General features: G+C 39.6%; 1 long non-coding RNA gene across 1 annotated transcript; it reads right to left on the reverse strand.

The window, feature by feature from the left end:
- Positions 1–3568: 3568 nt before the first annotated feature.
- On the reverse strand, positions 3569–5281 carry LOC127119230 (uncharacterized). The gene is made up of 2 exons (XR_007802724.1): positions 4412–5281; positions 3569–3873 (listed from the first exon to the last, which is right to left on the reverse strand). It is a non-coding gene; the product is annotated as an uncharacterized LOC127119230 (long non-coding RNA).
- Positions 5282–12697: the final 7416 nt, after the last annotated feature.

The raw sequence follows: 12697 nt of genomic DNA on the forward strand, positions 1-12697 counted from the left end.
TGCACTTTAGCCTTGAAAGCATTGCAGTCTTCAGTTGAATGCCCTATTGTTCTGGCGTGATATCCACATTGCACATCAGGATCATATCCAGGTGGGTAGAGGTTGGGTAGTACCATTTACTGGAGCTGGAATAACATTCTCTACGACTGCAGTCTGCTGAATGTTGTCCTCCCTCTTTTCTAAAGCTATCATAGCCTCCACAAGTTGGTCTATCTGGTTTTTCATCGAGTCAACATCTCCTCTTAATGCAATGTGACTTTGCTCCAATGGGTCCATGGTTTTTCAAGAGCTACTTCAAGTCTGATATAAGTGTCGGGAAATCAACTGTAGGTTATGGACGAAGGGTGGATGAGTTTTTTTGTATTTATTTTGTGTGGAAAATGATATGCAACGCGCGATGAATGCAGATGTAATGATATGTGTATGAATGTAATGACAGGTTCAGGATCATAGGTTCAAGGTGTTCTCAGATAGATCAGAATAACAGGTAAATGACAGGTATCTCTGAATAATATAACCCCAGGGGTAGGCTCTACAGTTGGTAGGTTCCTAGAGTCATGGGTATTTCTTGAGGACGTCATTGCCGTGACGAAGACTCGTCGGACAATAGTATCCTTAAGAAGATCTCGTCTAGGTGAGGTCTTTGTATTATCCCAACAAAGAAAACTCCATGAGGATTCTACTACACGACTCTCGAGTCCAAGGTTCTAACAAGGTTCTCAGAGTCATAGATCGAGGTTGGAAATATTACTGTAAGATAGTAATACGTCCAAGGGATCTCATCTGATTGGGGCTTTCATATTAACCCAACAAGTCTGAAACTTCGTAGGTTAATACTACATAACCACCGGATATAGTGGGTTAAAAGGTCCCTAGAGTCATTGATGCATCTTGAGAATACTATCGCCGTGACGAAGACTCGTCGGGCAATAATATCTCAAGAGAATCTCCTCTAGGCGGGGTCTTCGTTTCTTCCCAACAAGGAAGACTCCTTGCGGGCGCCCACTACGCAACCACCAACTTAATCTTATGGTTTTTCTCAGACTCGGGTGGAGAGCCTATCTCACCAAGTATCACCAACCAGAGAACCCCAAATAAGACATAGTCAATAAATCACAATATAATAATTATGACAGAATAATAATAGCAAAATAAAAATAAATAACAGATAAACAAACAAGATTAACACACAATACAGAAACTGAACTAAATTAGGCTTCACTCTCTTTTGCTTGGAGCAAATTTCCCCAGCAGAGTCGCCATCTGTCGCATCTCGAAAAATACGATTCCTCGCGATGGTCGCGGAAAAAAAATAATGTTTGAACAGAGTCGCCACCGAACTTTATTTATCCTAATGAAGGGATAGGAAAATATCGATAAAACCTTTAGGGAATGGAATAATGGTCGTCGCAACCATATTCGGGTTCGGGAGTGGATTACGTAAGGGGAAGGTATTAGCACCCCTTACGTCCGTTGTACTCAACGGGAACCTTTTAGTTCTAATGTGTATTTCGTGTGTTAATTTATGTTTGTTTGTTATTTTTAGGTTATAAAATTATTTAAAAATAGAAATGGATGAGAACCTCAGAAAGGAGAAAGGGGAGGTTTTTTATTAGTGTGCTCGCGAAGATACAGTAATCTCCTGCCTACGTATCCTTAAATAAGGAAATCAGAGCATTCGTAGTTCGGGGAACTACGGTTGGTTGGTGTTTTTTAATGGACAACTATTTATATCGCATCTTAAAGGCTAAACACTGGCTTGTCTACTCTCGGGGGAGGCTTAAGCATTGGTTTGTTATGCGCATTAGAAAGGATTAAATAGTGTTCTTTTTGAAAAGAGTTTTGATCACACGAGGGTGACAAGTTGAATTAATATGTTGGATGTTTTGATTGGTTGAGATGTTTTTGGTTGGATGGCGATTACTCGGATAGTCGAGTAAGACAACTCGTATCCTAATAGTCGAGGAGAGGAATCGAAGGCTCTAGACCATCTCCATTTTCATCTTTAATTGTAAAAGAAGTTTGATAATAGTTGATAATAGTTAAGGTGTTTCGAATGGATGACGATTACTCGGACGGTCGAGTAAGACAACTCGTATCCTAATAATCGGGAAATGGAATAGAAGACTCTAGACCGCTTTCTTTTTTCATCCTTAATTATAAAGGATTTAATGATGATTAAGGTGTTTTGAATGGATGACGAATACTCGGATAATCGAGTAAGACAACTCATATCCTAATAATCGGGAAAAGGAGTAGAAGACTCTAGACCGCTTTCTTTTTCATCTGAGTGATTACAAAAATAAGTTTGCGTATGGTTGATGTATTTTAGCATAAACGACAAGTGCTCGAATGACTGAGTAAGACAACTCATATCCAAGCATTTAAGAAGAGGAGTTGAAAGCTCAAAACCATCTCCTTTTTCGTATCGTTTTGATTGAGAATGATTTGACTTACAGTATGAGTTGGTGAAAAATGACAATTGTTCGACTGACCGAGTAAGAGAACTCGTATTCAAACAATTGAGGAGTGAAGTTGAAAACTCAAAGTCAACTCCCTTTTCATTTAGCTTACTATGAAAATATTTTTGATTAAGTTATATGTTTGTGGAAAAATGATAGTTGTTCGACTAACCGAGTAAGAGAACTCGTATTCGAACAACTGAGGAGAGAAGTTGAAAGCTCAAAGTCACCTCCCTTTTCATTTCATTATTATGAAAATAATTTGATTTAATCGGGTTTGGAAGTTTGTAAAGGAACGACAATTATTTGACTGACCAAGTAAGAGAACTTGTATTCAAATAATCGAGGAGAAAAATTGAAGACTCAAAGTCATCTCCCTTTTCATTTCTTATTATTGTAAGAATGTTTTGATTTGCTTAAGTGGATAGAAATGACGACTATTTGACTAACCGAGTAAGAGAACTCGTATTCAAATAATCGAGGAGAGGAATTGAAAACTCAAAGCCATCCCCCTTTTCATTTCCAAATGAAATGGTGTTTGATTGTGATTTTTAATTTGAATGAAAATACTCGACATTGGATCGAGGTTTTAAATTCGTGTTTTGTGAATAAATTGGATTTTATTTAGTGAATCAATCATCTACTCGATTAAAATCGAATATGTCTCATTGTAAGAAAGCCCAAGAGTAAGCTATGTGAGGTTGATGGCGATGCCTAAAGCAATCGACTTACAAAGGTGTTTGAAAATGGGCTTGATGTTAAATCAAGAATTGTGTGATTTTAGTGGTTTAAAATAGTTTTGTATTGGTGATGAAATTGAATGAAATCGTGATTGACGTGATAATGATTTTTGTAAATGAGTGTGAGATTGTCATGGAATGAGAGTTAAGATGATGGTGAAGCAAATTAATAACTTTCTAATAAACAGAATTAATTAATTACAATTTGATTAAATCAACTATTTTAATATAATAACAAAAAATAATAATCACCAAAAATCCTTTGATTTAAACCAATATATTCAAGATAATTAAAATTAATTATTAAAATTAATTAATTTAAACAAATCTCGATTAATTAATTAACTTATTAAAAAATGATAGAAATAAGTGAACCGCAATGTGCTCAAACCGGTTAGAGCGAAATGACAATATAATTTGTGTCATACGCGGAATCGTAACGCGGTGAAATGCTCTATTAATTTATTGAAACTCTTGTGGTATAACGACATGAAATTGCCGAATCCACGGGTTTAATCCGACTAAAGATATGATGAAAATAAATCAAAAGTAACTTAGTAATGTATTTACATTGCCACATGAATTGTAATGCATGGGGGTATAAGTAATAAAACATTGGTACACCAAAAATGAGCCTAACTTCTCATCCAAATGCCATGATCTGTACGTTGCTAGAAATGATAATAATAACACCACATGAAAATTAATATAATGAGAATTAATGTACAAGCACAAGCTAGAAATAATAACAATAACATCACATGAAAATTAATATAATAAGAATTAATGTACAAACACAAACAAGTGTGAAACGACAGTTTGCCTTTCTTTTCTTCAATACCCAAAGTCATGAAACAAAGAAAAGGCTAGGAATTAGGAGATGCATGAACTGGAAATAAAACGATGAAGACACTACATATTTCGTCTTCTTCCAACTTTTTATACATCCTTTAATTTCAAGCAAATCATATTCATTTTAAATTGAAATTGCTCCAATATTAGCATCTGTCTAGGATCACTAGCTTTAATGCTGTAAAAGTTATCAGGCATGTTCAAAATTAACAGTAGAATGTTGTAGGATTAACACATCAGTCCACTAATAAAAATGGTGCAAACTTTAACAAACCAGTTCAACATTCCACATCGAAAAGAATCCACAATTGGAAGATAAAGAAAAAACAAATTCTATCAAACAATTTCGAGGATTACCTGCTACCGCGCACACGTTCTCTGACCAATTACCGCCATGCCGAAAAATGAAGTTGAACAACAATCATCTAGATCTTGACATCACAGACCAAATCCCACGATGGTGAAGCTGAAGGGGGAAGGCGTTGAAGAAATTCGTCGGCAGCGTTGTTGTTGTTGGAGATGTCGTCGCCGGTAATGGTCGAGTGGTTGACGGCGGAAGGTTGTATCGGCGTCGAAAACTAGATCGTGGAGGTAGGGGAAAGGAAGGGTGTTGAGGGTGACGTTAACGGCGTGTAGTCGGTGGTTCGCAGCGGCGATAGGTTTATGCGCGGCGGTGGTGCGCGGTGGTGTGGAGATTCGACGGAGTTAGAAGGTTCGCCGGTAATGGAGGGTTGAGTGGTGGCGGGTGAATGACGACGAGGAATGTTGAGAGGTTTCGAAGGAAAAAGATGGAATTGCGCGTGAGAAGGGGGTGGAGACGATGGCGGAAGAAGGTTTAGGTTATTGATGGTGAATGGTGTGAGTTGAGGGGTGCGTCGAGTGTAGTGGAGAAGAGGAATAGTAGTCCTCTCTTTTTCTTTGCTTGTTTTCTTTGAGTGTGTTTTTTTGGTTCTTCTTGTGAATGGAGAGAGAAGGGATCTTCAAAGCAGAGAGACGTTGGTGGTATCTACTTAGAGAGAGAACTGTTCTTTTTTATCTATTTTCCTATCTTCCCGTTGGAAGAAAAGAGAGTCATTAGTGTACCGTTGAGAGAAGATCTTTTAAAAGATTCGGTGGTCCAGCCACCCTATCTTTTTTTGTTTTTCTCCCTTTTTCAAAAATAAAGCTAGTCATATTGATGGATTGGAAATCCCAGAAGTCCATTAGCTGTCGCCTTCTCATTCGTGGGGAAAGAGAGATATTGTGAGGTGTTAGTTGTCAATTGGCCAAGGAATCCAATAATATCAATTTATTTTATTTGAAAATAATAATAATTATTATTTATTATTAAATAAAATTCTTATTAAAAATTTCTAAACAATATTTTGACTTAAATGAATAAAAAAATCTCTAATTACTTAATTTGAATATTTGAATCAAAGGAATAAAATGACTGATTATAAATAGAAATTGGATGTAAATTTGCTTGAAAAATTAAATTGAATGCATTAAAATGATCAACACAAAATATACTTATTGAAAAAATACAGCGTTTCTTCAAATTCTGAAATAAGTTTGCCTCGGTTAAAAGGCTCAGGCGGGTCATAACGCAACTGAAACAGCTTCTGAAAACTACAACGAGCACACCAGGTTAAACTACATGAACGGTAGATTAATAATACTGGCGTCTGCAATTTTAATTTTGAAACTTTTTACTCGCTGATTTTGCATGTTCTTGAGAAACGAATCAACCGGTTTGTCTGTATTTTCAATAAATTTATTTTGAATGATATTTTAGGTTTTATTAATGATAAAATGCATATTATGATGTACATATGTTGTAAACTGAAAATTAAATTGAATTTATAAAAATTTAAAATGCCCGGACAAAATTGGGGTATGACAGGCAGCACATTCAAGGAAGAGCCATTATCGATCAACACATGAGACAAAGTGATTCCCCTACACTCAATGGAGATATGCAGGGCTTTATTGTGATTCTTTCCCGCTGGTGTCAGATCAGCGTCGGAAAAGCCTAGGCCATTGTCAACAGCCAAGTGAGCAACATAATGTTCGAACTGATCGACAGATGTCTTCTGAGGTACATGAGCGGTCTTCAAGAATTTTATCAATGCATTGGCATGAGATTCAGAAGATAATAGCAAGGATAACATCGAGATCTTAGACGGGGTATGCCCCAACTGTTCTACATCATCAAAATCACTCTTGCGAATGATTTTCAGCACTTCTTCCATTTCTTGTTTGGCAATATCTTCGGGAGTAACTTCGACCGGTGCCTCTGACTGAGGAGGATCGACTGGTTCCTTTCCTCGAGTTTCAAGGACCGGAGGCGAGATTTCTGGAGAGAAGATCCTTCCACTTCGAGTAATTTTACTAGTCCCAACAATGCCATTAGGATTAGCAGAATTATCAACTTGCTTTACGCCATGGATGTAAACATCACCGCCATAATTCCACGGAATAGCTTTGCTTGAGGAATACGGGATCGGGCCAGGTGCAGTAATGATTAGGGGAGCTACCCTGGGCTCAGCAATAATCTTCACAGGCGCTTTAGTAGCGGTAATCTTCACTGGAACTTTGGATCTAGCAATCACAGATATTTCTTCAATAGGGTTTTCCGCCTTAGGAATCTTTTCGAAGAGAACTGTACGATCATCCATCAGCCGTTGAATACCATTCTTCAATTGCCAACAATCATCTGGTCGGAGTATGCAGAGATTGCAATCTTCAGCACAACCTGGAAATAAACCAGCTTGCAATAAATTCCTCTTTATGATCGGGAGAGGAGATGTTAAGTTCGCCACATTAGAAACGTGAGCATCGTCATCCACAGCATTAACAGTCTTGTCATGGTTAGGCATGGGAGCAGTGATGACAATAGGAGTCTCCGGAGGCTCAAACTCAATTTCTCCAGCTTCGATCATATCCTGAATCTTATTCTTCAATGACCAGCAATCGTTTGTATCATGCCCGGGGCTATCGGAGTGATATGCACACCTGGCATTGGGATTATAACGAGAAGAGGTAGTGTTGGGATTTGTAGGAGGATCTCTAAGGGCGATCAAATTTGCCTTTAGCATTCCCTGCAGTGTCTGTGCCAAGGTCATATTGATCCTGGTGAACTGCCTTCTTGGCCTGTCTTGTTTAGGCTGGAAGTTTTGAGATGGTGGTGCTGCAATCGTAACTGCTCCAATGTCGTGGTCACGGTTTTTCTTGTTACGACCCTTTTGACCGTACACAGCATTTGATTCGTTCCTCCCCTGATAGGACCTTTTGGTGCTTGCAGAGGTAGCCGCCTGTATCTTTCCACTTCGGATGCCGCTTTCAACACGTTCACCTGTTAATATAAGTTCAGTGAAACCTGATGAAGAACTTCCCAGTAGATGGCTGTAGAATGGGCCGGTCAGTGTGCCCATGAACATGTCCACCAATTCTCTGTCAGTCATAGGGGGTTTGACTCTGCCAGCCAAATCTCTCCACTTTTGAGCATATTCTTTAAAGTTTTCTTTAGATCCCATAGTCATATTCTGCAACTGTAGCCGGGTAGGTGCTAGTTCAGAGTTATACTGGTACTGTTTATAGAAAGCTGTTGCTAAATCAGTCCAGGTGCGGATGTCAGAGCTCTCGAGCTGATAATACCATTCCAACTGTGTGCCAGACAGGCTCTCTTGGAAGAAATGGATCCATAGCTTCCTGTCAGTGGTATGCGGCTGAATCTTTCTCACATAAGCTCTCAGATGCATCTGAGGACAAGACGCACCATCGTACTTAGTGAAAGTGGGGATTTTGAATTTGCGAGGAATGGTCACATCGGAGACCAGACCCAAACTTTCGAAATCCAGACCGGGCGCCTTCTGACCCTCCATAGCTAGCATACGTTCTTCCAGCAACTTGTACTTATCATCTCTTGGAGAGTACTGTTCATTTTCATAATCTTCATCGTCATCCTCAGGGTTGGAGAAATCAACATTCTCTTCCTCTGAATCATTCTCCGCCCCCTCTTCTGGACCATTCGGGATTCCAAACTTGACTCCTACGGCCTGTCCTTTACGCCTTCTTCCCGGGTTAATGAAACTCACAGCTTTCTTGTCTTTCTTCTTTTCGAGCAAAAGAGCCTTCAGTTCCTCCTGCCCCTTGGATAAGCTTAGCATCATCTCCTTGAATTGAGCATTCTGAGTCTGGAGATCTTTGACAGTTTGTTCGAGATCCATTTTTCTGTTTGCAATGAAGACCGTGAGAACATTGAACTTGTAGAATACCTGTTATGCAGTGTTATGTTATGTCGTGCAATGCATGAAATGTTTTCAAGGACTTTTGGAATTTAACTTTGCGTAAATCACCAACAAGAGAGAAATGTTTATTGCTAATTTCTTTGACCAATGTTCATTACAAAAGGAATAATAATAAAAATACAATGAAAGCTCAAGTCTCCCAGGGGCGACTTCTTTTTGGGCGAAGATACGCATTGAGTCTTCGTTCCTCATTAAGCTGACTGGTAAGTTCTAACACTTTCTTCCTTTCTGCGACGAACTGAGTCTCGAAAGTATCCCTTTCTTCTCTCAACTGGATCCAGGATCTCTTTAGTTCCTCAACATTGGTAGGCATATCTGGATAAGGAATGATCTGAGGAGCACCTCCTTCAGCTTCAGGTTCGACAATCTGAGGTCCGATTGCAAGATATGGCATGACAAGTTCACGAGCTCTGGCGCGTACCCATCTGAGATAAGGTTCCATAGGAATAGAATTTTTCTGTCCTAACGTACCTCTCTTCACCATGCCCCAAGCTCGTACAAATCTTTGACGGAGGCCTTGGGAATCGTTGTCATAGTCGAACACAATGCCTTCGATGATCATTTCATGTGGACCATCTCTTCGAGCACAACCAAACTGTCGCAGAGCTAAAGCAGGATTATAAGTAATACCTCCTCTTATCCCTAGGAGTGGTACATTAGGGAACTCGCCACAACGGTCAATGATGGTAACATTTTCCTTGAACTGAGGACACCAACAGATGTCTGGGTGGGAGAGCGACATTATCCTTTGAGACCATTTCAAATTCTGCTCGTTCTTCAAGATTGATTGAGGAAGGTGCGAAATAAACCACCTAGACAACAAAGGTATGCAGCACATGAGAGTCCCTTGCTTCTTCATGGTACGAGTGTGGAGGGAATGCAAAATGTCTCCCAGCAAGGTAGGTACAGGGTTATGAGTGAGAAATATCTTAATAGCATTCATGTCTATGAATTGGTCTGGATTAGGGAATAACACCAAGCCATAGATTAGCAATGCCAGGATGTCTTCGAAAGCACGGACATTCATAACTTTTAAGAATTCTCGGGCCTTATTTGTCAGGAATTTGGCAAGTAAACCCTTAACTCCACTCCTTGTTACCCAATTAGCTTCAATGTCGGACTTCGTCATGTGTAAAGCTGCGGCAACTTCTTCAGACTTCGGAACCTTTTCTAAACCACTGAAAGGTATTTGATCAAGGATAGGTATCCCAAGCAATCTGGAGAATTCTTCCAGTGTAGGTACCAACTGATAATCTGGGAATGTGAAGCAATGATGTTTAGGGTCGAAGAACTGGAATAAAACTCTCATCATATCTTCTTTGAAACCAGTGGTAACCAAATTGAGGAGAGAACCGTGTTTCTTGATGAACTGGGCATGATCGGGGAGCTCTGACACTAAATTCTACAGTTGAGGAGAGATTGCTACAAAATTGATCCGGATGGTCTTCCTGGGAGCCATAGCCTTACAAAACAGAGCAAAGTTAAATCCCTAAGTCCTTGAAATGGTTAGTACAATGTTATGATGTCATGATGTTATGATGTTAAGATGTTAAATAAATAACAAGCACAAGCAAGTCACACAACCATCATTCCTAGGTTTTAAGGCTTGCATGAGTTCCATAGGTAAGTACCTTCCCCACTGAAGTTTAGTTGGTTCAACCTGTCCTAGAATAGTAACCGGGTTCTAGAAGGATCTCAAATCACCGACCTTCCTTTAAGTCCACTTCAGTGCAACACCAAGTGGTTGACCGAAACTTCCCTAAAGTCCAATCTCAAAGAGTGTAGTATCGAGTCTCAACCAACCCCAGTCGGAACCGAAGTCAGTTATCTCACTACTTTCTAATGGCCAGGATGAGTCAATTAGGGTTCTAAAGGTCTGGTTAATGCTTTAATGACACCGCGTAGATGCCAAATTTTTCCTCAAGTAAACATGAGGAACATCAGGACATCCAAAGTGTCACATTAACCGTAGCCATCATTTTAACCATTCCAGTATACGCCGGATAGTCGCGATGATCTATTGTTACTTACCTAAGGTACACTAGATCCGGGTGTAGGATCTTTCACTCAAGAATACCCAAGCAATCCCTTAAAAGTAAATCAGACAATTTTAAATAAGTGATCTTGTTTTTTAAGGTAACCTCTCTTGTAATCGTCCCCAGCAGAGTCGCCAGTTCTGTCATACGGTGAACTGACTTGGGGTGTTTTGCTTTTTATCGCAATGTCGCGGATAGCAAGAGTCACCACCGACTTTTCTTTTATCCAATAAGGAAAGGTGGAAAAGAACAGGAAAGACCTCAATAGATTTTTGGGTTCGGGAGGTACATTATACAAAGGGAAGGTGTTAACACCCTTTGTATCCATGGTTATCCATGGGCTCTTAATTGCTGGATCACTTATATTTTTGTCTGAAAAGTGTTCGTGAATTGTTTAAAAAATGTTTCGAAAAGAGAGTTTAACTTTGTAATGATTCTCGTATGAATGTATACAAAGTATTTATCTCGTTTGATTTTGAAAACGGTTTAGAAAAATGTAACTTGGTAATGATTCTAGTATGAATGTATACCAAGTGGTGATTTTCTAGGATTTGCAAAGTGTGAGGGGTGGGAAATGTTTTAGGTCATGATCCAGCAATTGAGAGTTATACCTTCCTAAGGTCGTTATGAACGTTTCCTATCCTTATGAGGGTAAAACTGTCCTTACTATTGAGAAGTAAGTAATTTTACCCTTTGGATGTTTAAGGGTCATCGTAGGGTCATCGATAGGTCATTGAAGGCAACAGTTGTAAGGATACCTTAGCATTCGAAGGGACGATCATCATTTAACCGTAGGCTACACCGAAGGGTCATCGAGGGACGAAATCATATATTCGAAGGCAACATCCGAGGGACTATGATTTATTTTATGATGATTTAATCGAAGGGCCATTGCTAAGTGTATCCCCACATTCGCGGGACATGACCGTGGTACCGTAATATCGTAAGGCAAAAGAGAGGTCCAAGATCATATATTTAGAGGCCGTATTTTACAATCGATTAGGTAATTAGGATGAATCTACACATTAAAATTAATACATTAAAATTAATACATTAAAATTAATACATTAAAATTAATTAGGTAATTTAGGGTGAAACTCCACAAGGGTATCCCACAAATAAAGTGGAAGACCTAGACAGCAATCTTTTCCTGGGAAAGGTGAACCTTTACAAAATTCAGCAAACGGGTTAGAGTACCAAGTCAGGATGCAATCAAGGATTGCACCGCAAAAGAAACCAGAACAGCAGTAGGGTCAGATAAACAATGCATGGCTATGATAAAAACATGACAGGTTAGCAAAGGACAGAACAGAAAAATCAGCGACTGTCCCGGTCGCCGCTGCCTCGCCTAGCGAAGGCTTAGCGAATACTCGCTGCATGCTCGCTTAGCGATGTGCTAGCGAGCGGCTGCGGATTCTGGTTTTGATAACAGCATAATGTCAGCAAGCTTCACACCTTATAGCATTCATTACAGAGCTTATGTGGTTAGACATTCAGATGTTCATGCATACTTAAATTCATATGTAAAACTTAAGATAGTTTCATAAATTCAATCATGATACCAGGTGCAAATTAAGAACATAAGGTAGTAATAGCAATGCCAACCTGTTTGTAATCGAATTGTAACCTTGAATTGGCCGATCAGATCGAATTGAGCGGAAGTGACCTTGCTGCCGCCGGCTTTTCCTTCAGGGTTTTCCGTCTGTGAGCGCTAGGGTTTGCTTGCTAGGGTTCTCCTTTCGTCCTTTTTCGTCCTCTTTCGTCCTTTTTCGTCCTCCCTTTTTCTGACTGGAGTTGTGGTATTTATAATGCCTTTTTTCATGACCTAATGGGCTCAGAATGAAGCCCAGAATTTTCTGTTATCTGTCAGCTTCGCTAGGCGAGCGTGTAGCGAACGTTCGCTAGGCGAACGTGTAGCGAACGTTCGTTAGGCGAGCGTGTAGCGAACGTGTAGCGAACAGGCCAGTTTGGGCCATTTTCTGGATTGAGCCATTCGTGAGCTGGGCCTTCGTTCCTTTAAGATCAGTGTCATAAAAATGAGTCGGAGTGCCCTGAAAAATGTCTTGAAATATTAATGGGCAAATTTTGGGGTATGACACCTACGTACCTTCCATCAAAGGTAAGGATCAAAACGCCGTAGTTCGGCTAAAAGATTTCCAAAAATTAGTGAGTTCATTTTAAAACACAAGCACTAAGGCTTTTCATTACCAATGGGAGAAAACTCAACCAACATCAACAATCCACCATGCGAGGACGGCTTCAACATACTAGTGAGGGGTTAACCCTATAATAAGTATGGAAGACTTACAATCAAC

The sequence above is a fragment of the Lathyrus oleraceus genome, chromosome 2 (assembly GCF_024323335.1).
Source record: "Lathyrus oleraceus cultivar Zhongwan6 chromosome 2, CAAS_Psat_ZW6_1.0, whole genome shotgun sequence".
Taxonomy (NCBI): domain Eukaryota; kingdom Viridiplantae; phylum Streptophyta; class Magnoliopsida; order Fabales; family Fabaceae; genus Lathyrus; species Lathyrus oleraceus.